Here is a 24,574-nt window from a genome sequence, read left to right on the forward strand (position 1 = left end):
ACTGAGGAAGGTAATCATATGGCTTTTGGCTGCAAGAATGTTTTGTGATCTGTCTGTAGTCGGATGATTCGAAACAAATCCTTGATAAAATTGTGTACGATTCTTATGTGGGGGGAGTTGGGTGCATCTACAAGAAGATTTAAAAAAATCATGTTTTTTTTTAAGCAATATTCTCTTTGGATTAGGGTTTACACTTCATAACATTTCCTCCTAAATCAGCGTTTCTTAACCTTTTCCGACCTCAGCACCCCCTGTAACAAGGTCTCAGTCCAGCCAGCACCCCTTTACAGCTAGTTACTGGAACTACAGTTGCTGCATTACTGCAGGGTTAAAGTAAGTGAAGTGAAGTGCTGCCTAACAGTTTATTTTATACATTCTCCAAAAAAAAAAAAAAAAATCAAGGATGCCAATACTAAGCAAAGCCAATAAGAAAAAAAAAATAATGCAGCATTTTCCAGCACCCCCTAAAATTGACTTCAGCACCCCTGGGGGTGCTAGCACCCCAGGTTAAGAAAAGCTGTCCTAAATGATGAAATCTACATAGTACGCCTTAAGGTTCTCTTGCAACCTATTTGTGATATTAATATCGTCATATTTTTGTTCATTCTGTACGATTATTCACACTTAAGAAAAACCTCACGTATTACAAGGTTTAATAAAACCTATATTAAACCCATCAAGGTCAGTAAGGTATATTTAAGGTGGAAAAAAAAATGGGTAAAACTAAAGCTCAGTTAAAATTACGTGGCGGTGTTGTGTTGACCGCCGCCACCCGCCACCACGAGAGGGACACCACCAGCCCGGCCATGGCGTCTTGGAGCCGTGATGTCGTTAGCAATGGACAGTTAATAACGTTTGTTCTATAGTGGTAATTTTGCTGTTACGCATTGCCCTCCCGTTTTATGTTAGTGGTGACGTGCCGATAGTAGGCCAGTAACAGTAGTAGGGTTGCTGCCGCTGGTGTTGCTGTTGCTGTAGCCACAATAGCTCACTTGGCCGGGAACCTGGCTGTGATTGTCTGGGTTGAGACGTTTCTATAGCCAGTTACATCGGTGCCATCGCGTGAAGGCACTCCTCTTCAGCACCATATCGATAGTAAAGGGAAATATATAACATACCAAAGAATAATAAGGCGTAACTTGCAAGACAGATTACTATGGATGAAGTGGGAATATTTCTATGCATTGTTGCATCTAACATGCACTCTCCAGTCGACATCATACGTGTAATTTTGCATTTCTCTAGTCATTATTATACATACAGTTTACACTAACCTAACGTAACCTAACCTATACAATATTGACTAGGGTAGTACTTATTATATGAATACTCATGACTGGGGAGTGATTTTTATACGTATAATTATGACTGGGGAGTGATTATTATACGTATAATTATGACTGGGGAGTGATTATTATATGTATAATCATGACTGGGGCGTGATTATTATATGTATAATCATGACTGGGGAGTGATTATTATATGTATTATCATGACTGGGGAGTGATTATTATATGTATAATCATGACTGGAGAGTGCTTTTATACGTATAATCATGACTGGGGAGTGTTTTTATACGTATAATTATGACTGGGGAGTGATTATTATACGTACAGTTATGACTGGGGAGTGATTATTATACGTATAATTATAATTATAATTGGGGGGTCGAAATCCAGGGGAGTGCAAATTACGCGCCACACCCGGATGGCAAGCTTTGGCGTTTCTCAGATGCCATCAATCTCAACCAATTACCTTGCATTCTACTACTTTATATTCTCTTTAATTTATTTATAGGACAACTAACCTAAATTAGATCGTATTGCATTTTGACAGTGCAGGTCACTTGAACAAGAGGTCTCCGGTGCAAAGTATATATTGCAATGTGACTAAAATTACGGCCTTATTCAAACATTCGCGTAATCTTACCTCCTCTGCTTTCCTTTTCCTATTTTTTACTATACTCGTCCCCCTCTACTTAACCCCCTTTTTTATTTCTCCATTATAAATTACCCAACGAACAAATATATTAAGAATACAGCAGTAATGTTAAATACCCAAACCACACACACACACACACACACACACACACACACACACACACACACACACACACACACACACAAGTAGAAGTATAATCGAAGATTGAAGAAAATATTTTTGCACCGTATTTTACCAATGTTTTTATCACTTTGAAAAGAGTATTTTTTTTTACCGATTATTTCCGGTAATCATATATATATCAGGCCTTCCAGGACACGATAGCGTAACCGAAAGTTTTGTACTATACGTCACAACCAAGTTACTGATTTATTACTCACGGGCTGTAAACCCGGTTTAAGAGATGTGCAGTCGGCGGCAATCTGATAGTGCGTGTTATTTTTTTCTTTTATGTAAGAAGTGTTATTTTATTTTCTATGTAACAAGCACAGTATTGGTCTATCTTCATTAATCAATAATAAGTGTAAATTCATTGTAAAGATATGTTCATACTGGATAAACTCGGCCCGGATTGTGCAGTAGAAGTTCCAAAATTGTATCCCTCGCCCAGCTGTGACGGCTGAGTCGGTAAGGTTCTGCTGATCCAACCGTGGCGGGTGAGATCGAATCCACCCCCGCACAGGTGAAGCGAGCTGTATCCGTACAAGGAAAGAGCTGGGCTGCCTGACAACTCGAGATTTAGAGTTGGACGAAGGCATGGTTGGTTTGCCTGTCTGTTGGCAGGCTTCGTTGGCTGTTTGTCTGACTGCTTGTCTTGGTATGTGGTTTGTCGTCGTTGGCTTGGTTCGTTGTCTCGGTTGGTTGGATGGTCACGGAACGGGGAAGGCTTGACCCTTCCGGGAAGTGAGGAAAGGTGTCATCTGGGGTCCGGGACCTGGGTGCATCACTAATCACGGAACGGGAGACTGGCTGTGATCCGGGATGTGACGGGGTGTGTTGGTTGGCTTGATCGGTTGTTTGTCTGGTTGATGGTCTGGGTTAGTTGATTGCTTGCTTGATTTGGCTGGTTGCTTGTCTTGGTTGCTGGATGGTCGCGGAAGGGGGAAGGCTTGACCCTTCTGGGAAGTGAGGAGGTGTGTCATCTGGGGTCCGGGACCTGGGTGTACCACGAATCACGGAACGGTAGACTGGCTGTGATCCGGGATGCGACGGGGTGTGTTGGTTGGTTGCTTGTCTGGCTTGGTTGTCTGGTTGATTGCCATGGTTAGTTGATTGCTGGCTTGGTTGGTTGGCTTCATGGCTAGGTTGCTGGATGGTCGTGGAACGGGGAAGGCTTGATCCTTTTGGGAAGTGAGGAAGGGTGTCATCTGGGGCCCGGAACCTGGGTGCATCGTGAATCACGGAACGGGAGACTGGCTGTGATCCGGGATATGACGGGGTGTGCTGGTTGATTGTGTGGCTTGGTTGTCTGGTTGCTCATCTGGTTGATTGCCTTGGTTAGTTGATTGCTGGCTTGGTTGGTTGCTTGGCTTGGTCGCTGGATGGTCGTGGAACGGAGAAGGCTTGACCCTTCCAAAAAGTGAGGAAGGGTGTCATCTGGGGCCCGGAACCTGGGTGCATCACGAATCACGGAACGGGAGACTGGCTGTGATCCGGGATGCGACGGGGTGTGTTGGTTGGTTGACTGGCTTGGTTAGTTGATTGATTGGAATTGCCTGTTGGTTGGCTAGGTTGCTGGATGGTCGTGGAACGGGGAAAGCTTGGTCTTTCCGGGAAGCGAGGAGGGCTGTCATCTGAGACCCGGAACCTGGGTGTACCACGAATCACGGAATGGGAGACTGGCTGTGATCCGGGATGTGACAGGGTGTGTTGTCTGGCTTGGTTGTCTGGTTCCTTGTCTGACTGACTGGTTTCGTTGCAGCAAAAGCTCATCATCACTCACAACCCATCATCACTCATAGCTCATCATCATTCACAGTCCATCATCATTCATAGTCCATCGTCACTCATAACCCATTATCACTCATCATAACCCAACATCACTCGTACGTCATCATCACTCGTACCCCATCATCACTCATAGCCCAACATCACTTATCATAACCCAACATCATTCGTACGCCATCATCACTCGTACCCCATCATCACTCATAATCCAAAATCACTCATAGCCCATCATCACTCATAACCCAATATTATTCATAACCCAACATCACTCATACCCCATCAACATTCATAGTCCGTCATCACTCATATCCCATCATCACTCACAACCCATCATCACTCATATCCCATCATCACTCACAACCCATCATCACTCATAGCCCATCATCACTCATATCCCATCATCACTCGTACCCTATCATCACTCATAGCCCATCATCACTCATAGCCCATCATCACTCATAAGCAAACATTACTCATAGTCCATCATCACTCATAGCCCATCATCACTCATTGCTCATTATCACTCATAGCCCATCATCACTTACATCTTTCCACTAAAGAAGACGACGGATACTAAGATGCTTTGTTTTTCACAGTTTGGTGCCAGTGTGTGTGACTGTGCAGACCAATTCTGGATTCGCAAACTCGGCCACACAGCTGGCATATCAAGTCTGGGTTTGCTGGGGAGAACTCTGTTGTGGTTGTGACTCTGTTTTCTATGTTCTTTTCTGGCCAGGTTCCGAACTTCTACGAGATGAATGATTCCGATGCTGCAGAGGGCTCGCCATGGTTTTCTGTCAGAGGCGCTGGTTTCAAGATCTTTTGGTATGATGTTGCATTACTTTAGAGTTGTCCTTATATAATCTTTTTATATCTTCTTCTGTCTCCCTGGGTTGCGAGGTGCTGCATACAGAAACTGGCCGGGAAGGTGGTGCTCAGGCATGTGGATCACGTGCCCGACCCATCGAAGCTGTCTTTTAGTCAGCATGATTTCTATGCTGGTTGAAAATGACCACTGGAGAATTTGTGAGTGAAGGAGTTTATCCACTCATGTGAGTCCTAGGATACTCTGTAAACATCAGCTGTGAAACGACTCAAGCTGTTTGACTGTCCAGATTTCAGCACCGTACAAGAGGGTGATGAGGCATGCAGCTGTATATACTGGTACCTTCGACTCGATTTTCAAGATGGTGTTTTCAAAAACTCTGGATCTGAGACGCCCAAAAGAGACTGAGGCCTGGTTCATTCGTGCAAGGACTTCTGCATCATTATGTTCATCTGTGAGCACACTTTCAAGGTGGGTAAAATTCCCCACCTATTTTGTTTTTAGGCCATTCATCTGAAATGCAAGAGGCTCTGCTACACTTTTTCTCTGAGATATTATTTCTGTTATATGGATTCTTGGGTATTTGCAAGGACAGCAGAGTCATCGGTATATTGCAGCTCTAGGAAATGAGTTGTTCTAGTCTTTGATTGTGCTTCAAGACGTCTGAGATTATTTAAGTGACCATCTAGACAGAAATGAATTTTATATTCCATCATCAGGGTTCACTTGCTAGTGATGTAAAAGGGTGACTGCAGTGAGATAGATACTGCAAATGACAGGAGGCAGGACTCGTCCTTGCTTTACACCCACATCCATATTGAAGGGTTCAGATTTGCTCCCACCTATGGACACATGAGCATTCCTGTCGTTATGTAGGCTTAGACTGAAGTTCATCAATTTAAGAAAAGTGAACCCTTTAATGGTCGAGACACCTTTAGTACACATTAAAAATACACTTTATAAAACGTTTAAAAACGTAAGGAAACCACAGTCCCAAACCCACGAGAGAAACTTCGACACAGTTAAGCATATGTAACCCATAATACTGTACCATGACTAATTTTCGTGCTGCGTCATACATTCAAGCTTTGGGTGGTTGAGGTTTATTAAACTGCAGTCATCCAAAATCATGACAATTTTCTTTTTGTGTGCACTTTGTTACACGATAATGGCACTTACTGAAGGAAAAAACTTAGGGACGGGGTATGCTTTCCGTGTCTGTGCATTGTGCCTGTGTTTTGGCACAGTGTCATCCCTGTATCTTCATATTTGTATAAAATTCATTTAAAGACTTAATTCACCGATTTTCTGTAGCCTTTGTGTTAGAAACCTACAGGTATATGTAAGATATTCAACTCAGAAGAGAGTTATTGTAGAGAAAGCATCCAGCAAGTGCAATACCAATGTCTTAAAGTCGATTTAAGACAGAACCTTTGACCCTGCCCTGTAACGTCCATCTTTAATGGGTTTCCCTTGCTTTAGATAGTTCGTCCCTGAATGATCATCAACCCCTTAGCTAAACATGGATATTTTGATTTAAAAAAGTAACTTGGCCGTGCCCCGTGACCTTGATCTCTGACTTAGTGTTCTTGAATTATAATCATTTAATCGGGGACTGGCCTTAACCTTTCCACCAAACATAATCAAAATAAAATGAACACCTTTTGAGTTAAAGGGCCGAAGATATTTTTGTCATATCCTGTGACCTTTGCTTTAAACCAGTTGATTCAAAATTGAATCACCTTACCCTTTCCTGACACCCAGCCATTCCGTCAGGTTTTACGTAAATCAGATAAGAATTCGCTGAGTTGATCTTGCCCTTGGCCTATGAAGTACCGTTTCGACCATTTTTGCCTTAAGTTTCATTTTTTATTTTGATGTTCCTAAAGTAACACTCTAAGTCTGGTGTACTTTCAATGCATAGTTCATTCCAGAAAGAGAAGCAGCAGAAAACTAATCAAACCATATTCTTATCACCTTCAGCTCCGCTGCTGGACGTAAAAATACGACTAAAAGTTTTGGGCTATATGCGTCAGAAATGCAAAGTGACAAACCATTAAAGGCAACCCATCCATTTTCTGAGATGTTCGATGCTGCGCCCTTAGCGAGGACGTAATAAGCCATATTTTATGCCACCGTTCCCGCAGATTTCCCAAATTCCCTGCATACATTTGTCGGGTAGTGTGATGTTAGGGTACAGTTCAGTATGCTGACGTCATTTACTCTTGTCATCGCCAGACGATTTTATTCATTACACGAGCCCCTTCTCGTTGGAAGTGTTTTTGAAAGATATATTCTACCTCTTCATTTCGAAGCTTCAGGTTAATAAAACTGTCTGGCGCCAACAATGACGAAAAACGCATCAGCGTTCTGAAGAGAATATAAACTATCGGAGGTCTCTTAAGTGAATAAAATCGTCTCTCAGTAACTGTGTTATCACAAATTTATGCCACCTTTTCATCTGATTATCAAAATACCAAACAGATTTGTCAGCATGTGCAATATTTGGCTACATATCAGTGTGATGGCGTCTTTTATTCTAGTTACCGCATTTCGTGGTGCAGGAGTAAAAAATAATGAAGGCTGTATTTAATCTTACCAGTTCATAAAGTCCCCTCACCTATCAAGTTTAGTGTCTCGTTATTTTAATATAAATAGTGTGGTGGTGGCAAGAACAGGATAACAATCGGCGTTGTTATCTGAATAAAATCGTCTGGCAGCAATATTATGATTTCGAGTTTCTGACACCATTTACCCTCATTGCTCAAATTCCAACCATACGTATTCTGTCTGCAGGTGCAATGTTTGGGAAGGTATTTATGAGTAAATGCTTGAAAACCCACCAGTAAGGTGATATTTTTTATTTCATTCCTTTTTACCGCCTGGTGGTTATTATTTTTTTTTCTATAAAAACATTAATTCATTCAAGAACTTACTGGGTTTAATCAGCTTCTGAATTACAGTCACCTCTCTCTCTCTCTCTCTCTCTCTCTCTCTCTCTCTCTCTCTCTCTCTCTCTCTCTCTCTCTCTCAGAACATCAGAGGGAGCCGGACCAGCGAGGAACCGGGACACTCTCAAGGCAACATTTCTTAGCTAAACTGCCAAACCCATGAACGCCATTACAAAATAAGCCAGTATTATTTTCACAACTCTAAATCCACATCGCCAATACCCCTACCGCCGCCGCCGCCGCAGATCAATGATACTAAGTATATTAACTGGGCGATTTCTCTGCCTCGCGACTTGCCAGGTGTGCTGAGAGTTGCCAAGAAGATTTAACTGCAGTTTTGGTCAGCTATGGTTCTCCTCACTGCTTCCAAACATACACTTGGTACTGACTTTCGCCTGCTTTTGCAATGAAACATTCGATACAGTAACATTTTTCAGCGTTCCTCGCCGCAGCTATATTGTTACCGGAGAAGAACAAGAGACAAAGGTACTTCACTCTCCTAATTTTTGTAATTATAAATTAGTGACGATTGGGAAATAATCACAAGTTTGTTCGTTAACTCTCTGAGCCATCTTTTTTTTTTTCTTTTAGTCTTCCGATCACTATCCTCTCTCTTTCTGTCTGTCTGTCTGTCTCTCTCTCTCTCTCTCTCTCTCTCTCTCTCTCTCTCTCTCCTTAGTTCGAATGGGCAAACGTAAACAAAACCGTCAGATGAATACAAAAATTAATAAGAAGTAACTGGATTAAAGTTAATTCCATGCCTGGTGAGCCTCTGTACTCAAATGTTGGCAGGTGAGGCTCTTAAAGAAAAATTCAAAACATATATTAAGCCTTACTGTGTACTGTATTTTTACCTCCGCCAACAAAAGTTGAAGCAGGTTATGTATTCATCACTGTTTGTCTGTTTGTCCACTAGAGATATCAAAAAGTTACTGATGGATATCAATGAAATTTTGTGGATATGTGGGTCATGGGCGAAGAATGCGTTGAAAAAAATTTGATGGTGTTTTGAGTTGTATATGCGTTGGTGGAGGTATGCGCTCTGTGAGTGCTGTCTACTTCATATTAGTGGAGTTATGTCATCCTTCTCGTTTCACTGTATATACCGGAAAATATACATATATATATATATATATATATATATATATATATATATATATATATATATATATATATATATATATATATATATATATATATATATATATATATATATATATATATATATCCATCATCCAATCCTACATTGCCCCAAGAGCAGAGCAGGAGCCCGGGGCTAAGCAGTAGGTCTCGACATTTAAGATGAGAGTGGCCAGCCTCACTCATCCCTGAGTGGCATTACACGAGCAATCAACCCCAACCATCCCTTGGATAATATCCTTCACCGGCTCAATCCGACTGGAGCGTAATAATTACCCACTAAACCACCAGATGCCAAAATTTGGTTATATGGTTACCACCCAGCGTAATAAATGGTTTCCTGGTGTACAGGAAACCATTTGGCTTGTCACTCAGTGTACTGTAGAGTCACCCACACGCAGAAGGAAGAGAAAAGAATGAAGGAAAGAAAGACAGAAGAGGAAGTGTAAAGTCACCCGTAGGCAGAAGGACAAGGAAAGAATGAAGGATAGAAAGACAGAAGAGGAGGGAAGGAAAGAAGGATGGAAGAGAGGAAAGGGCAAACATCCGAGAGCAGCAATATATCGAGTGAGTGGATGGTGAGCGCCCCCACCTACCACTAATATATATATATATATATATATATATATATATATATATATATATATATATATATATATATATATATATATATATATATATATATATATATATATATTGTTACATAGCCTATGACTTCATCATCCTTTGTGTAATTTTAACGCACAGTATGCTGCATGTTTGATCACGAGCGTGTTCTGCCTCAGTTCCCCCCTTCTACCGTTATAGTAGAGTAAGTCGTCATTTCTGGAGTTCAGACCAGGATTTTCAACTCTTTGTCCCCATGGCTTCATTTGCGCGTCCTTCTTACAAGTTGTATCAAGCTCTGCCGGCCCCTATATAACGAGCTCAGTCTCTGCATCATTGCCACTTAGATCTGCTCCTCATTTTGTTCACATCTGTGTCCTCCCCTATACAGATATTATTATTGTGAGTGCTCAAGAAATCTCCAAACATCTAGAAGCTGTGTGTAATTTGAGTATAACTGTTGTATTTTTTCTTGTACTGTATAGCATAAGTTTAACTTGTAGGCCTAGTGAAGTTTTTGTAATTCATGTAGGGATCTTTATGTCCATCAGTTTTAATATTATTTTGTATCTGTAATAATTTATCTTGCATTCACTGAGTATTATCTGGTATCTCATTTTATCAGGGCTGACTTAGATAAATTTACTCATGCTAATTTCGTGTTAATAGAGGCTATTGCAGTTAACCATATATTTAACCTGTTTTTTGCCATTACATTATCCTTATGAGTTCTGAATGTTTTGTTGTTAGTTTGTGCATTAAACTTTAACTTGTAATTTTACCTAACTCTTTTGTTTTGAACCTGGAACTTTACGGGACAGTAGTGACTCTTAGCATTCTCACTTAAAGTGTACATTATCTTTCTCTGTTCCGTAACATAAATTTGGCGACCTCTCATCAGGATATTCAGGATATTATCATAAGGATATTGCTTGATATTTTGTGACTGTTACTTATTCATGATGTCTACTATTACTACACTTGATGAAGCCAAAGATTTTTTGTCAAATGTGCAAACAGTGTGTGATGTGGAAAACAGAACAAAGAATGAACTTAAGCTTGTTGCTCAACAGTTGGGAATTGCTGTTCGCTCTCATCATTCTAAAGATCAAATTGTTGACATGATTAATGAAAGCTTGTTTAATGTAACTCCGCGAAATGAGTAAACGCAGATTAAATTAGCTAAGTTACAGCTAGCCCTGCAGGAGGCTCGTGTGAAGGAAGCTGAATTTCAAGCACAGGCTATGGAGGCTGAATTTCAGGCAAAAGCTAAGGAGGCTGAATTTCAGGCAAAAGCTAAGGAGGCTCAGGCACAAGTTGAAATTGCTAGGATTCAGGCGGACCATGAGTATCACATGAAACAAGGTGGAACTGGATCATCTAGCTCTGATGATTTTGATGGGGCTAAAAATGTTAAACTTGTCCCTCCTTTTAATGAATCTGATTTAACAAAGTATTTTCAGTTGTTTGAGAGGGTAGCTACAGGTTTTAATTGGCCTAAGGAGTAGGCTATTGGCCAGTACTCCTTCAAACTGTTCTCATCGGTAAAGCTCAAGTAACTTATGCATCTTTGCCTCAGGATCAGTCTGATAATTATGATGTAGTTAAGAGCTTGATTCTTAAGGCCTATGAGCTTGTTCCTGAAGCTTATAGAGTAAAATTTAGGACAACTTACAAGCAAGATAAGCAATCCCATGTTGAGTATGCAAAAATCAAAGAAGATTTGTTAGAGCAGAGGTTAAATTCTAAGAATGTGGATTCTGATTTTGACAAATTTAAGCAGATGATTTTGCTGGAGGACTTCAAAAGGTGTATTAGTAAAGATGTAAGCCTATATCTTGATGAGAAAAGAATAGATAATTTGTCTGATGCTGCAGTTTTAGCTGATGAGTATGTTCTCACTCACAAGAGATATTCTACAGAAAAAGGGAAAGCTGAGAGTAAGTACGTTGCCTCTACTCAGAGTACAGGTAACAGGAAAGAAAATAAAGATGATGTTTCTCAGGAAGTAAATACCAGCTTCACCTCTAGATTTCAGAAAAGTAAATGTACTTATTGTAGTAAGCTTGGTCATACTACGGAGAGATGTTTCAGGAGACAGCGTGATGTGAACAAAAAGGAGTCTTTAAATATTCAGTCAATTGGTCTAGTGTCCACTCTTGAGAGTTCCCAGAATTCTTTAACCGAGTTAACTGAACCTGCTTTGAGGGGTAACTTAAATTCTCATGATGGAGCTCCTCTTTTGAGCAGTAACGTGGGTGACACTCTCAAGAGTTCATGTGCTAATTTCCTGTCTGATGGTTTTGTCAGTCCTCTGGACAGTAATGACAGGAAATCAGTTAAAATATATCGTGATACAGGTGCTTGCCAATCCCTTATGCTGACCAGTGTTCTAGGCTCTAATGTTAATTCCTCTGATGAAACTGTAATCTTACAAGGTGCAGGGAATAATTATTTCTCTGTCCCTCTGTGCAGAGTGAATTTAGAGTCTGGTTTTGTTAATGGTTCCGTTATGGTTGGGTTGGTTGAGACACTCCCAATGTCAGGTGTAACTTTCTTACTTGGAAATGATATTGGTGGAAGTCAGGTGTGTCCAGCTCCTCAGTTGTCTAGTGAGCCAGTGGCTGCGGCCCAGGAATGTGATGTCCCTGATGTGTTCCCTGCATGTGCTGTCACTAGGGCTAAGTCTAAAGTTACTGGTGATTTAGAGGATAATGATGATGATGATGTTATCCTAGCTGACACTTTTCTTGCTAATTTGGACTACTCACCAGATGAGGCAGTACCCCGTAGTGTTGATAATTTGTCTCGTCAAGAGTTCGTTGAGTTGCAGGTTGCTGACCCTGAGTTGAAAGGTCTAGCTAACTCTGCTTACAGTGAAGAAGAGTCAGCCGGTGCTTCTACTTGTTATTATGTAAAGTCAGGAGTACTTATGAGGAAGTGGAGACCCCCAACAGCATCAGCCGACTGTGAATGGAAGGTTGTACATCAAGTTGTCATCCCTCGTGTTTGTAGGCAGGATATCATTAGAGTGGCTCATGATTCCAGTTTGGCAGGACACCTTGGAGTGAGGAAGACTGTGGCACGCATTTTGAAACACTTCTACTGGCCAGGTATCTTCAGGGATGTTTCCTGGTATTGTAAGTCTTGTCACACTTGTCAAGTTATGGGGAAGTGTAATCAGACCGAAAAGGTTGCACCTCTAGTTCCCATTCCTCCTTTTGAGGCGCCTTTCACCCGTGTGTTGGTGGATATTGTGGGCCCTCTTCCTAAGACTTCTTCAGGATTTTCTTATGTGTTGACCATGATTGATATGGCTACTCGTTATGCTGAAGCCATTCCACTTAGAAATATCTCAGCAAAGAACGTGGTTAAGGAAATGCTAGGGTTCTTCACAAAGTTTGGTTTGCCCAAGGAGGTACAGTCAGACCGGGGAAGTAATTTCATGTCAAACGTTTTCAAGCAGTCTCTGAAAGAGTTGGGCATCACCCAGATCACGTCTTCAGCTTACCATCCCCAGACCTAAGGAGCGTTGGAGAGATATCATCAAACACTCAAATCGATGCTCAAGAAATACTGTTTGGAACATCAGAAAGACTGGGACAAAGGTCTTCCATTTGTTGTATTTGCCGCAAGAGAATCTCCAAATGAATCACTGGGCTTCTCACCTTTTGAACTACTGTTTGGCCATGAAGTAAGAGGACCCCTTAAGTTACTGAAGGAATGCTGGCTGTCGGAGGAAGATGACGTCAACCTGCTGGAGTATGTGATGAAGTTCAAAGAACGGCTGTCCACTGCTTTACAGCTGGCGAGAGAGAATTTAGGAGCTGCTCAGGAGAAGATGAAGACTTGGTATGATAAGAAGTCCAGGTTACGCCACTTTCAGCCAGGAGATCAGGTTTTGATTCTGCTACCAGTTCATGGGCAACCTCTTCAAGCCAAGTTTAGTGGTCCTTATTTCGTGGAGAAGAAACTCAGTGATGTCAACTATGTCATCGCCACACCAGATCGTAGAAAGAACAAGCAACTATGTCACATCAACATGCTAAAGTTGTATCACAGGCGGGACGAAAATAACCCAGTCTGCACTGTAGCTGTTCCACCCGAGTCTGCAAGTGAAGCTCTCCCATGCAGTATGAACCTGAGTGATAGTTTGGGGAAGAATCCTGATATCATGAATGATCTCCAGACTAAGCTTTCTCATCTACCTCCCGAGGAAAGGCAGGAGTTTTCAGCATTACTGCAGGAGTACCCGCAAGTGTTCCGTGCCACTCCAGGAAGAACTACTGTGTTGATGCATGATGTCGATGTTGGAGACGCAAAGCCAATTAAATTGCCTCCTTACCATGTGAACCTAGTGAAAGTTCCTCTCATCCAGAAGGAGCTTGGCTACCTGTTGGACCACAAGATGATTGAGCCCTGTCAGAGCGAGTGGAGTTCTCCTGTCACTCTGGTCTCTAAGCCAGTTGGGTCACAGCGGCTTTGCATTGACTACAGACGTGTTAATCAGATAACCAAAACAGACACTTACCCTCTCCCTCGTGTGGAAGATTGCATAGACAAGATCGGAAAGGCTAGGTACATAAGTAAATTTGATTTGTTAAAGGGATACTGGCAAGTACCTATGACTGAACATGCTAGGGAGATCTCATTTTTTGTAACATTAGGAAGGACCTTTGCATGGTCTGTAATGCCATATACAGATTGTTTTAGAGTAATAAGAAATTTCCTTTGTAAATTTCTTTTTTCTTTGTCGGGAGGTGTTACATAGCCTATGATTTCATCATCCTTTGTGTAATTTTAACGCACAGTATGCTGCATGTTTGATCACGAGCGTGTTCTGCCTCAGTTCCTCCCTTCTACCGTTATAGTAGAGTAAGTCATCATTTCTGGAGTTCAGACCAGGATTGTCAACTCTTTGTCCCAATGGCTTCATTTGCTCGTCCTTCTTACAAGTTGTATCAAGCTCTGCCGGCCCCTATATAACGAGCTCAGTCTCTGCATCATTGCCACTTAGATCTGCTCCTCATTTTGTTCACATCTCTGTCCTCCCCTGTACAGTTATTATTATTGTGAGTGCTCAAGAAATCTCCAAACATCTAGCAGCTGTGTGTAATTTGAGTATAACTGTTGTATTTTTTCTTGTACTGTATAGCATAAGTTTAATTTGTAGGCCTAGTGAAGTTTTTGTAATTCATGTAGGGATCTTTATGTCCATCAGTTTTAATATTATTTTGTATCTGTAATAATTTATCTTGCATTCACTGAGTATTATCTGGTATCTCATTTTATCAGGGCTGACTTAGATAAATTTACTCATGCTAATTTCGTGTTAATAGAGGCTATTGCAGTTAACCATATATTTAACCTGTTTTTTGACATTACATTATCCTTATGAGTTCTGAATGTTTTGTTGTTAGTTTGTGCATTAAACTTTAACTTGTAATTTTACCTAACTCTTTTGTTTTGAACCTGGAACTTTACGGGACAGTAGTGACTCTTAGCATTCTCACTTAAAGTGTACATTATCTTTCTCTGTTCCGTAACAAAATATATATATATATATATATATATATATATATATATATATATATATATATATATATATATATATATATATATATATATATATATATAGTGTTCCGGAACAGCGAAAGATAATGTACACTTTAAGTGAGAATACTAAAAATCACTACTGTCCCGTAAAGTTCCAGGTTCAAAACAAAGAGTTAGGTAAAATTACAAGTTAAAGTTTAATGCACAAACTAACAACAAAACATTCAGGACTCATAAGGATAATGTAATGGCAAAAAACAGGTTAAATATATGGTTAACTGCAATAGCCTCTATTAACATGAAATTAGCAAGAGTAAATTTATCTAAGTCAGCCCTGATAAAATAAAAATACACCGGGTAATGCTCAGTTAATGCAAGATAAATTATTACAGATACAAACTATTATCAAAAATGACTGACATAAAACCCAACATCAATCAAAAAACCTCACTAGGCCTAAGAATTAACCTTATGCTACACAGTACAAGAAAAAATACAACAGTTATACTCAAATTACACACAGCTGCTAGATGTTTGGAGATTTCTTGAGCACTCACAATAATAATAACTGTACAGGGGAGGACAGAGATGTGAACAAAATGAGGAGCAGATCTAAGTGGCAATGATGCAGAGACTGAGCTCATTATATAGGGGCCGGCAGAGCTTGATACAACTTGTAAGAAGGACGCGCAAATGAAGTCATGGGGACAAAGAGCTGAAAATCCTGCTCTGAACTCCAGAAATGACGACTTACTCTACTATAACGGTAGAAGGGGGAACTGAGGCAGAACACGCTCGTGATCAAACATGCAGCATACTGTGCGTTAAAATTACACAAAGGATGATGAAATCATAGGCTATGTAACACCTCCCCACAAAGAAAAAGAAGTTTACAAAGGAAATTTCTTATTACTCTAAAACAATCTGTCTAAAGTCTAGATAAGCAATCTGCAATAACATTCTCTTTCCCCTTGACATGTTGTATGTCTAATGAATACTCCTGAAGAAGTAGACTCCATCTTGTCAATCTCTGATTTTTATCTTTAAACTTACTAAGGAATTTCAGTGTGTTATGATCGGTATAAATGACTATGGGGTCAAAACCAGAACACAAATAAAATGAAAAATGCTGTAAACCCAAAATCAAGGCCAAAAGCTCTTTCTCAATAGTTGAGTAGTTCTTTTGAGGTGGAGTGAACTTCTTACTGTAATAAGATACAGGATGTTCAATACCCTGATCATCCTCTTGCAGCAAAACAGCCCCAGCTCCTGTATCACTTGCATCAACAGACATCTTAAAAGGCTTAGCAAAATTTGGAGTAGCGAGCACTGGCTGACTTAATAGAATAGCTTTAAGTTTGTTGAAAGAGGATTCACAGTTATCGGTCCAGACAAATTTAACTCCCTTTTTCAGTAGGTCTGTAAGTGGTGATACAAGAATAGAAAAGTTAAGAACAAATCTCCTGTAATAACCTACCATTCCCAAAAATCTTTGTAGCTCTTTCCTACTTTTAGGTCTGGGAAGATCACTTATAACCTGAACCTTAGCTCCTGGTGGTGCAACATGTCCATCACCAATTACATACCCAAGGTACTGAACTTTAGCTTGACCAAACTCACACTTTGATAAATTAGCTACAAGATTAGCATGAACTAAACGGTCAAGAAATTTACTGACATGGCATAGGTGATCTTTCCAGTTGTCACTGAAGATTAATACATCATCAATATAAACAACACACCCTGCCAAACCCTCTGTTACAACATTCATGAGCTTCTGAAATGTGGCTGGTGCATTCTTCATACCATATGGCATTACCGAACATGCAAAAGTCTTTCCTAGTGTTACAAAACATGAGATCTCCCTAGCACGTTCAGTCATAGGTACTTGCCAGTATCCCTTTAACAAATCAAACTTACTTATGTACCTAGCCTTTCCGATCTTGTCTATGCAATCTTCCACGCGAGGGAGAGGGTAAGTGTCTGTTTTGGTTATCTGATTAACACGTCTGTAGTCAATGCAAAGCCGCTGTGACCCAACTGGCTTAGGGACCAGAGTGACAGGAGAACTCCACTCGCTCTGACAGGGCTCAATCATCTTGTGGTCCAACAGGTAGCCAAGCTCCTTCTGGATGAGAGGAACTTTCACTGGGTTCACACGGTAAGGAGACAATTTAATTGGCTTTGCGTCTCCAACATTGACATCATGCATCAACACAGTGGTTCTTCCTGGAGTGGCACGGAACACTTGCGGGTACTCCTGCAGTAATGCCGAAAACTCCTGCCTTTCCTCGGGAGGTAGATGAGAAAGCTTAATCTGGAGATCATTCATGATATCAGGATTCTTCCCCAAACTATCACACAGGCTCATACTACATGGGAGAGCTTCACTTGCAGTCTCGGGTGGAACAGCTACAGTGCAGACTGGATTATTTTCGTCCCGCCTGTGATATAACTTTAGCATGTTGATGTGACAAAGTTGCTTGTTCTTTCTACGATCTGGTGTGGCGATGACATAGTTGACATTACTGAGTTTCTTCTCCACGAAATAAGGACCACTAAACTTGGCTTGAAGAGGTTGCCCATGAACTGGTAGCAGAATCAAAACCTGATCTCCTGGCTGAAAGTGGCGTAACCTGGACTTCTTATCATACCAAGTCTTCATCTTCTCCTGAGCAGCTCCTAAATTCTCTCTCGCCAGCTGTAAAGCAGTGGACAGCCGTTCTTTGAACTTCATCACATACTCCAGCAGGTTGACGTCATCTTCCTCCGAGAGCCAGCATTCCTTGAGTAGCTTAAGGGGTCCTCTTACTTCATGGCCAAACAGTAGTTCAAAGGGTGAGAAGCCCAGTGATTCATTTGGAGATTCTCTTGCGGCAAATACAACGAATGGAAGACCTTTATCCCAGTCTTTCTGATGTTCCAAACAGTATTTCTTGAGCATCGATTTGAATGTTTGATGATATCTCTCCAACGCTCCTTGAGTCTGGGGATGGTAAGCTGAAGACGTGATCTGGGTGATGCCCAACTCTTTCAGAGACTGCTTGAAAACGTTTGACATGAAATTACTTCCTCGGTCTGACTGTACCTCCTTGGGCAAACCAAACTTTGTGAAGAACCCTAGCATTTCCTTAACCACGTTCTTTGCTGAGATATTTCTAAGTGGAATGGCTTCAGGATAACGAGTAGCCATATCAATCAGGGTCAACACATAAGAAAATCCTGAAGAAGTCTTAGGAAGAGGGCCCACAATATCCACCAACACACAGGTGAAAGGCGCCTCAAAAGGAGGAATGGGAACTAGAGGTGCAACCTTTTCGGTCTGATTACACTTCCCCATAACTTGACAGGTGTGACAAGACTTACAATACCAGGAAACATCCCTGAAGCTACCTGGCCAGTAGAAGTGTTTCAAAATGCGTGCCACAGTCTTCCTCACTCCAAGGTGTCCTGCCAAACTGGAATCATGAGCCACTCTAATGATATCCTGCCTACAAACACGAGGGATGACAACTTGATGTACAACCTTCCATTCACAGTCGGCTGATGCTGTTGGGGGTCTCCACTTCCTCATAAGTACTCCTGACTTTATATAATAACAAGTAGAAGCACCGGCTGACTCTTCCTCATTGCAAGCAGAGTTAGCTAGACCTTTCAACTCAGGGTCAGCAACCTGCAACTCAACGAACTCTTGACGAGACAAATTATCAACACTACGGGGTACTGCCTCATCTGGTGAGTGGTCAAAATTTGCAAGAAAAGTGTCAGCTAGGATAACATCATCATCATCATTATCCTCTAGATCACCAGTAACTTTAGACTTAGCCCTAGTGAGAGCACATGCAGGGAACACATCAGGGACATCACAATCCTGGGACACAGCCACTGGCTCACTAGACAACTGAGGAGCTGGACACACTTGACTTCCACCAATTTCATTTCCAAGTAAGAAAGTTACACCTGACATTGGGAGTGTCGCAACCAACCCAACCATAACGGAACCATTAGCAAAACCAGACTCTAAATTCACTCTGCACAGAGGGACAGAGAAGTAATTATTCCCTACACCTTGTAAGATTACAGTTTCATCAGAGGAATTAACATTAGAGCCTAGAACACTAGTCAGCATAAGGGATTGGCAAGCACCTGTATCACGATATATTTTAACTGATTTCCTGTCATTACTGTCCAGAGGACTGACAAAACCATCAGACAGGAAATTAGCACATGAACTCTTGAGAGTGTCACCCACGTTACTGCTCAAAAGAGGAGCTCCATCATGAGAATTTAAGTTACCCCTCAAAGCAAGTTCAGTTAACTCGGTTAAAGAATTCTGGGAACTCTCAAGAGTGGACACTAGACCAATTGACTGAATATTTAAAGACTCCTTTTTGTTCACATCACGCTGTCTCCTGAAACATTTCTCCGTAGTATGACCAAGCTTACTACAATAAGTACATTTACTATTCTGAAATCTAGAGGTGAAGCTGGTATTTACTTCCTGAGAAAGATCATCCTTATTCTCTTTCCTGTTACCTGTACTCTGAGTAGAGGCAACGTACTTACTCTCAGCTTTCCCTTTTTCTTTAGAATATCTCTTGTGAGTGAGAACATATTCATCAGCTAAAACTGCAGCATCAGACAAATTATCAATTCTTCTTTCGTCAAGATATAGGCTTACATCTTTATAAATACACCTTTTGAAGTCCTCCAGCAAAATCATCTGCTTAAATTTACCAAAATCAGAATCCACATTCTTAGAATTTAACCACTGCTCTAACAGATCTTCTTTGATTTTTGCATACTCAACATGGGATTGCTTATCTTGCTTGTAAGTTGTCCTAAATTTTACTCTATAGGCTTCAGGAACAAGCTCATAGGCCTTAAGAATCAAGCTCTTAACTACAGCATAATTATCAGATTGATCCTGAGGCAAAGATGCATAAGTTACTTGAGCTTTACCGGTGACAACAGTTTGAAGGAGTAGTGGCCAATACTCCTTGGGCCAACTAAAACCTGTAGCTACCCTCTCAAACAACTGAAAATACTTTGTTAAATCAGATTCATTAAAAGGAGGGACAAGTTTAACATTTTTAGCCACATCAAAATCATCAGAGCTAGATGATCCAGTTCCACCTTGTTTCATGCGATACTCATGGTCTGCCTGAATCCTATCAAGTTCAATTTGTGCCTGAGCCTGTATTTGTGCCTAGTGAATCCGAGCCTGAGATTCAGCCTCCTTAGCATTTGCTTGAAATTCAGCCTCCTGAATACGAGCCTGAGACTCCGCCTCCTTAGCCTGAGACTCCGCCTCCTTAGCCTGAGACTCAGCCTCCTTAGCACGTGCTTGAAATTCAGCCTCCTTAACACGAGCCTCCTGCAGGGCTAGCTGTAACTTAGCTAATTCAATCTGCGTTTGCTCATTTGGAGGAGTTACATTAAACGAGCTTTTATTAATCATGCCAACAATTTGATCTTTAGAATGATGAGAGTGAACTGCAATTCCCAATTGTTGAGCAACAAGCTTAAGTTCATTCTTTGTTCTGTTTTCTACATCACACACTGTTTGCACATTTGACAAAAAATCTTTGGCTTCATCAAGTGTAGTAATAGTAGACATCATGAATAAGTAACAGTTACAAAATATCAAGCAATATCCTTATGATAATATCCTGAATATCCTGATGAGAGGTCGCCAAATTTATGTTACGGAACAGCGAAAGATAATGTACACTTTAAGTGAGAATACTAAAAATCACTACTGTCCCGTAAAGTTCCAGGTTCAAAACAAAGAGTTAGGTAAAATTACAAGTTAAAGTTTAATGCACAAACTAACAACAAAACATTCAGGACTCATAAGGATAATGTAATGGCAAAAAACAGGTTAAATATATGGTTAACTGCAATAGCCTCTATTAACATGAAATTAGCAAGAGTAAATTTATCTAAGTCAGCCCTGATAAAATAAAAATACACCGGGTAATGCTCAGTTGATGCAAGATAAATTATTACAGATACAAACTATTATCAAAAATGACTGACATAAAACCTAACATCAATCAAAAAACCTCACTAGGCCTAATAATTAACCTTATGCTACACAGTACAAGAAAAAATACAACAGTTATACTCAAATTACACACAGCTGCTAGATGTTTGGAGATTTCTTGAGCACTCACAATAATAATAACTGTACAGGGGAGGACAGAGATGTGAACAAAATGAGGAGCAGATCTAAGTGGCAATGATGCAGAGACTGAGCTCATTATATAGGGGCCGGCAAAGCTTGATACAACTTGTAAGAAGGACGCGCAAATGAAGTCATGGGGACAAAGAGCTGAAAATCCTGCTCTGAACTCCAGAAATGACGACTTACTCTACTATAACGGTAGAAGGGGGAACTGAGGCAGAACACGCTCGTGATCAAACATGCAGCATACTGTGCGTTAAAATTACACAAAGGATGATGAAATCATAGGCTATGTAACAATATATATATATATATATATATATATATATATATATATATATATATATATATATATATATATATATATATATAGATAGATATAGATATAGATAGATAGACAGATAGATAGATATAGTATACATATATTCACCGAACTACTGTGTTCTCCCAAGCTGAATTCTTGTTGTGAAGTGTTTATTCGATTTTTTCTCTTTTTACCCGCCAGGGACTGACTTCCAAAAGAAAACCGTCTGTCAGTGGCTTGAAATGTAAACAGTAAACATTAAATAAATGTGTATTATTTGAAAATACGGCTGAGGATGAAGTGCTGTGAAATTTCCTCTGCCAACGAGAGTACGGTTTAAAAGATCCTAAGTTTTGCAACAAAGAGCTGCATCAAAACTTGTATTCTTCTTCTTCTTCTTCATCTCCTTATCATTATTATTATTATTATTATTATTATTAATATTATTATTACTGTTATTATTATTATTATTATTACTATTACTATTATTATTATTATTATTATTATTATTATTAAGAAGTAGTTTTATTTCTAAATGCGTTTTCGCCTTAATCTTCACTGTAGTTTGGTTGTGAATTATTTGATAGTTGTATATGTGAAGACGTAAGTACAGTCAGGCAGTCTTATACACGGCATAAACTCCAGGATGTTTGTTAATACGAACCAGATAAATCAAGGCTGGATTGCCATATGGTGGAGAGAGAGAGAGAGAGAGAGAGAGAGAGAGAGAGAGAATAGGCTTAAAGTAATGAAGGCTTTATCTAGGCATTTTTACACACCCATAATCATTCTTTACCCATCCAAACGTACCGTATTACTTCTTTTTCTGTATAATCTTATTTTCTCCAGATATTGTCTCTTGAGCTTAGAAGAGGAGTTTCTTTTTAACTGTTAGGGTTAGATTAAGCCTTAAACTTCTTTACTGCTAGGGGACTCTATAAGGTATCATTATTATTATTATTATTATTATTATTATTATTATTATTTTTATTATTATTATTTTTATTATTAATATTATTATTATTTTTATTAAAGTAAACTTCAGAGTTCAGCAGATAATATATGACGTCCACTGTCTGAAGGATTAAGTGAAGTTTGGCTAGTTATCCATCGTCCTTCCTAGGGTGTGAAAAATGCTTTGAAAGTTGATAAGAGCAGTATTATTTGCTGAGAATACTGTCCCTTTATCTAATATACTATAGCACTAGCAATGTGTGCGTGTGTGTGTGTGTGTACTTTGGGCAGCCGAAACTACACATTCAAATCGCACCAAAATTGGCACAAAAATAGCAAAAAATTCGGAGAGAGAAACCTGTACTGTACACAGGAAAAATCATCTGATAAATTACCAATATGCTGGAATTCGAACCAGGGACTCTCAGGTGAGAGCCAGGCAGCATACCACTACACCACGACCAAGCAAAAGTTAACTCACGTTGTCACAATCTTGTAACCAACGTCCCTCCGCCCCCACTGTGGGCATCAAGAGGATGAGTTAACCCCCTGGCACTCGGGCAAGTAGATGCTTTTAATCTATCCCAAGCACTTACGGCAAGTCAGAATGAAGAGAGAAACCTGTACTGTACACAGTACTTACTTGCCGTAAGTGCTTGGGATAGATTAAAAGCATCTACTTGCCCGAGTGCCAGGGGGTTAACTCATCCTCTTGATGCCCACAGTGGGGGCGGAGGGACGTTGGTTACAAGATTGTGACAACGTGAGTTAACTTTTACCTGGTCGTGGTGTAGTGGTATGCTGCCTGGCTCTCACCTGAGAGTCCCTGGTTGGATTCCCAGCATATTGGTAATTTATCAGAAGAGCAAAAAATTCGCTGATGTGAAAAAACTTGGTCCCATCACAATTGAAAAACTTTTACTATATTTAATGAGCGATCACATTTTGACCAAAAAAACCAGCTCCCGCCGCCATAGGATCTCCGTAGAATTTTTTGCCCAAAACTACAATTAAAAGCGAGCGAGAAAGTGTGAGCCCTCCACAAGAGCAAGTGAGAGGGGCCCGAAGGGCCCACGAGCACTTTTCAGCTATTTCCTTCTTGTAATACATGGTAATATACGACGTGTGTGTGTGTGTGTGTGTGTGTGTGTGTGTGTGTGTGTGTGTGTTATCTCCATCACGTTTACTGGATCAAAGAGCCAGCGATGCCGTGGAAATCCTAGGCCTTTGAGGAAAGAGATCAAGGGCTGTAAGGGATTGTCCTCCAAACAGAGTAGTTCACAGCAAGGGAAGATCGGACCCTGCTTTCTCCAGCATTTCACACACACACACACACACACACACACACACACACACACACACACACACACACAGAAAGAGAGAGAGAGAGAGAGAGAGAGAGAGAGAGAGAGAGAGAGAGAGACTTTCCAGGAAAGTCTGAGGTCAAGTTCCCGTCTTTCCGGAATCTCAGAAGGGTAAAGAACACATTGTTGTTCAAAAGAGAAGCAGGCGAAGACACTGAGGGATAGTAGAGGAAAAGGCATGTGAGTAGGATGTGAGTAGTACAGAGGGAACGTGCAGAGGGTAGGACGGCTTAGAGGGTACTGAGGGGATACGAGGGAAAGATGACGGTAGTGAAAGGGATCGGAAGGATTTGAGAGAAATAGAAATCAGCGAGGGAAGGGAAAAAGGGGACAACATTTACTTATAGTGCTCTGGCGGGATGGGAGCAAATAATTAAAGGATGAAGGAGAGAATTATCAGGAATGGAAGAAATGGAAAGAGAATCACCGATGGGAAGGAGGTGAAATTGCAGGGGAGGAGGGAGGAAAGGAACCGAGTTGGAAAGGAAGAGAGTACGCATAAAGGTAGAGAAGAATTTGGGATGAGGACTGCCGGGGGGGAGGGGATAAGAGCTTGAAAAGAGATAGGAGACAGTGAAGAGGACGCAAGAGGTTTGAAGGTAGAGAGAGAGGCAGAAAAGGAAAAAGATAGACGGAGAGTTTTCGTTGTGGAAGGAAAAGCTAGCAGAAGCGGCGTTAAGGAGGAAGTATGCAGAGTGAGAAAGAAAAACCCGAGTTATGGGACAGAGTGGAGGAGGAAGGAGTTAAATAAGTAGAGAAGTAAGAAGAGTGACGGGAGAGAAGAGAGGTGGAATG

The sequence above is a fragment of the Coenobita brevimanus genome, chromosome 63 (genome assembly GCF_032717465.1).
Source record: "Coenobita brevimanus isolate Jiangsu-jjx chromosome 63, ASM3271746v2, whole genome shotgun sequence".
NCBI classification, from domain to species: Eukaryota; Metazoa; Arthropoda; class Malacostraca; order Decapoda; family Coenobitidae; genus Coenobita; species Coenobita brevimanus.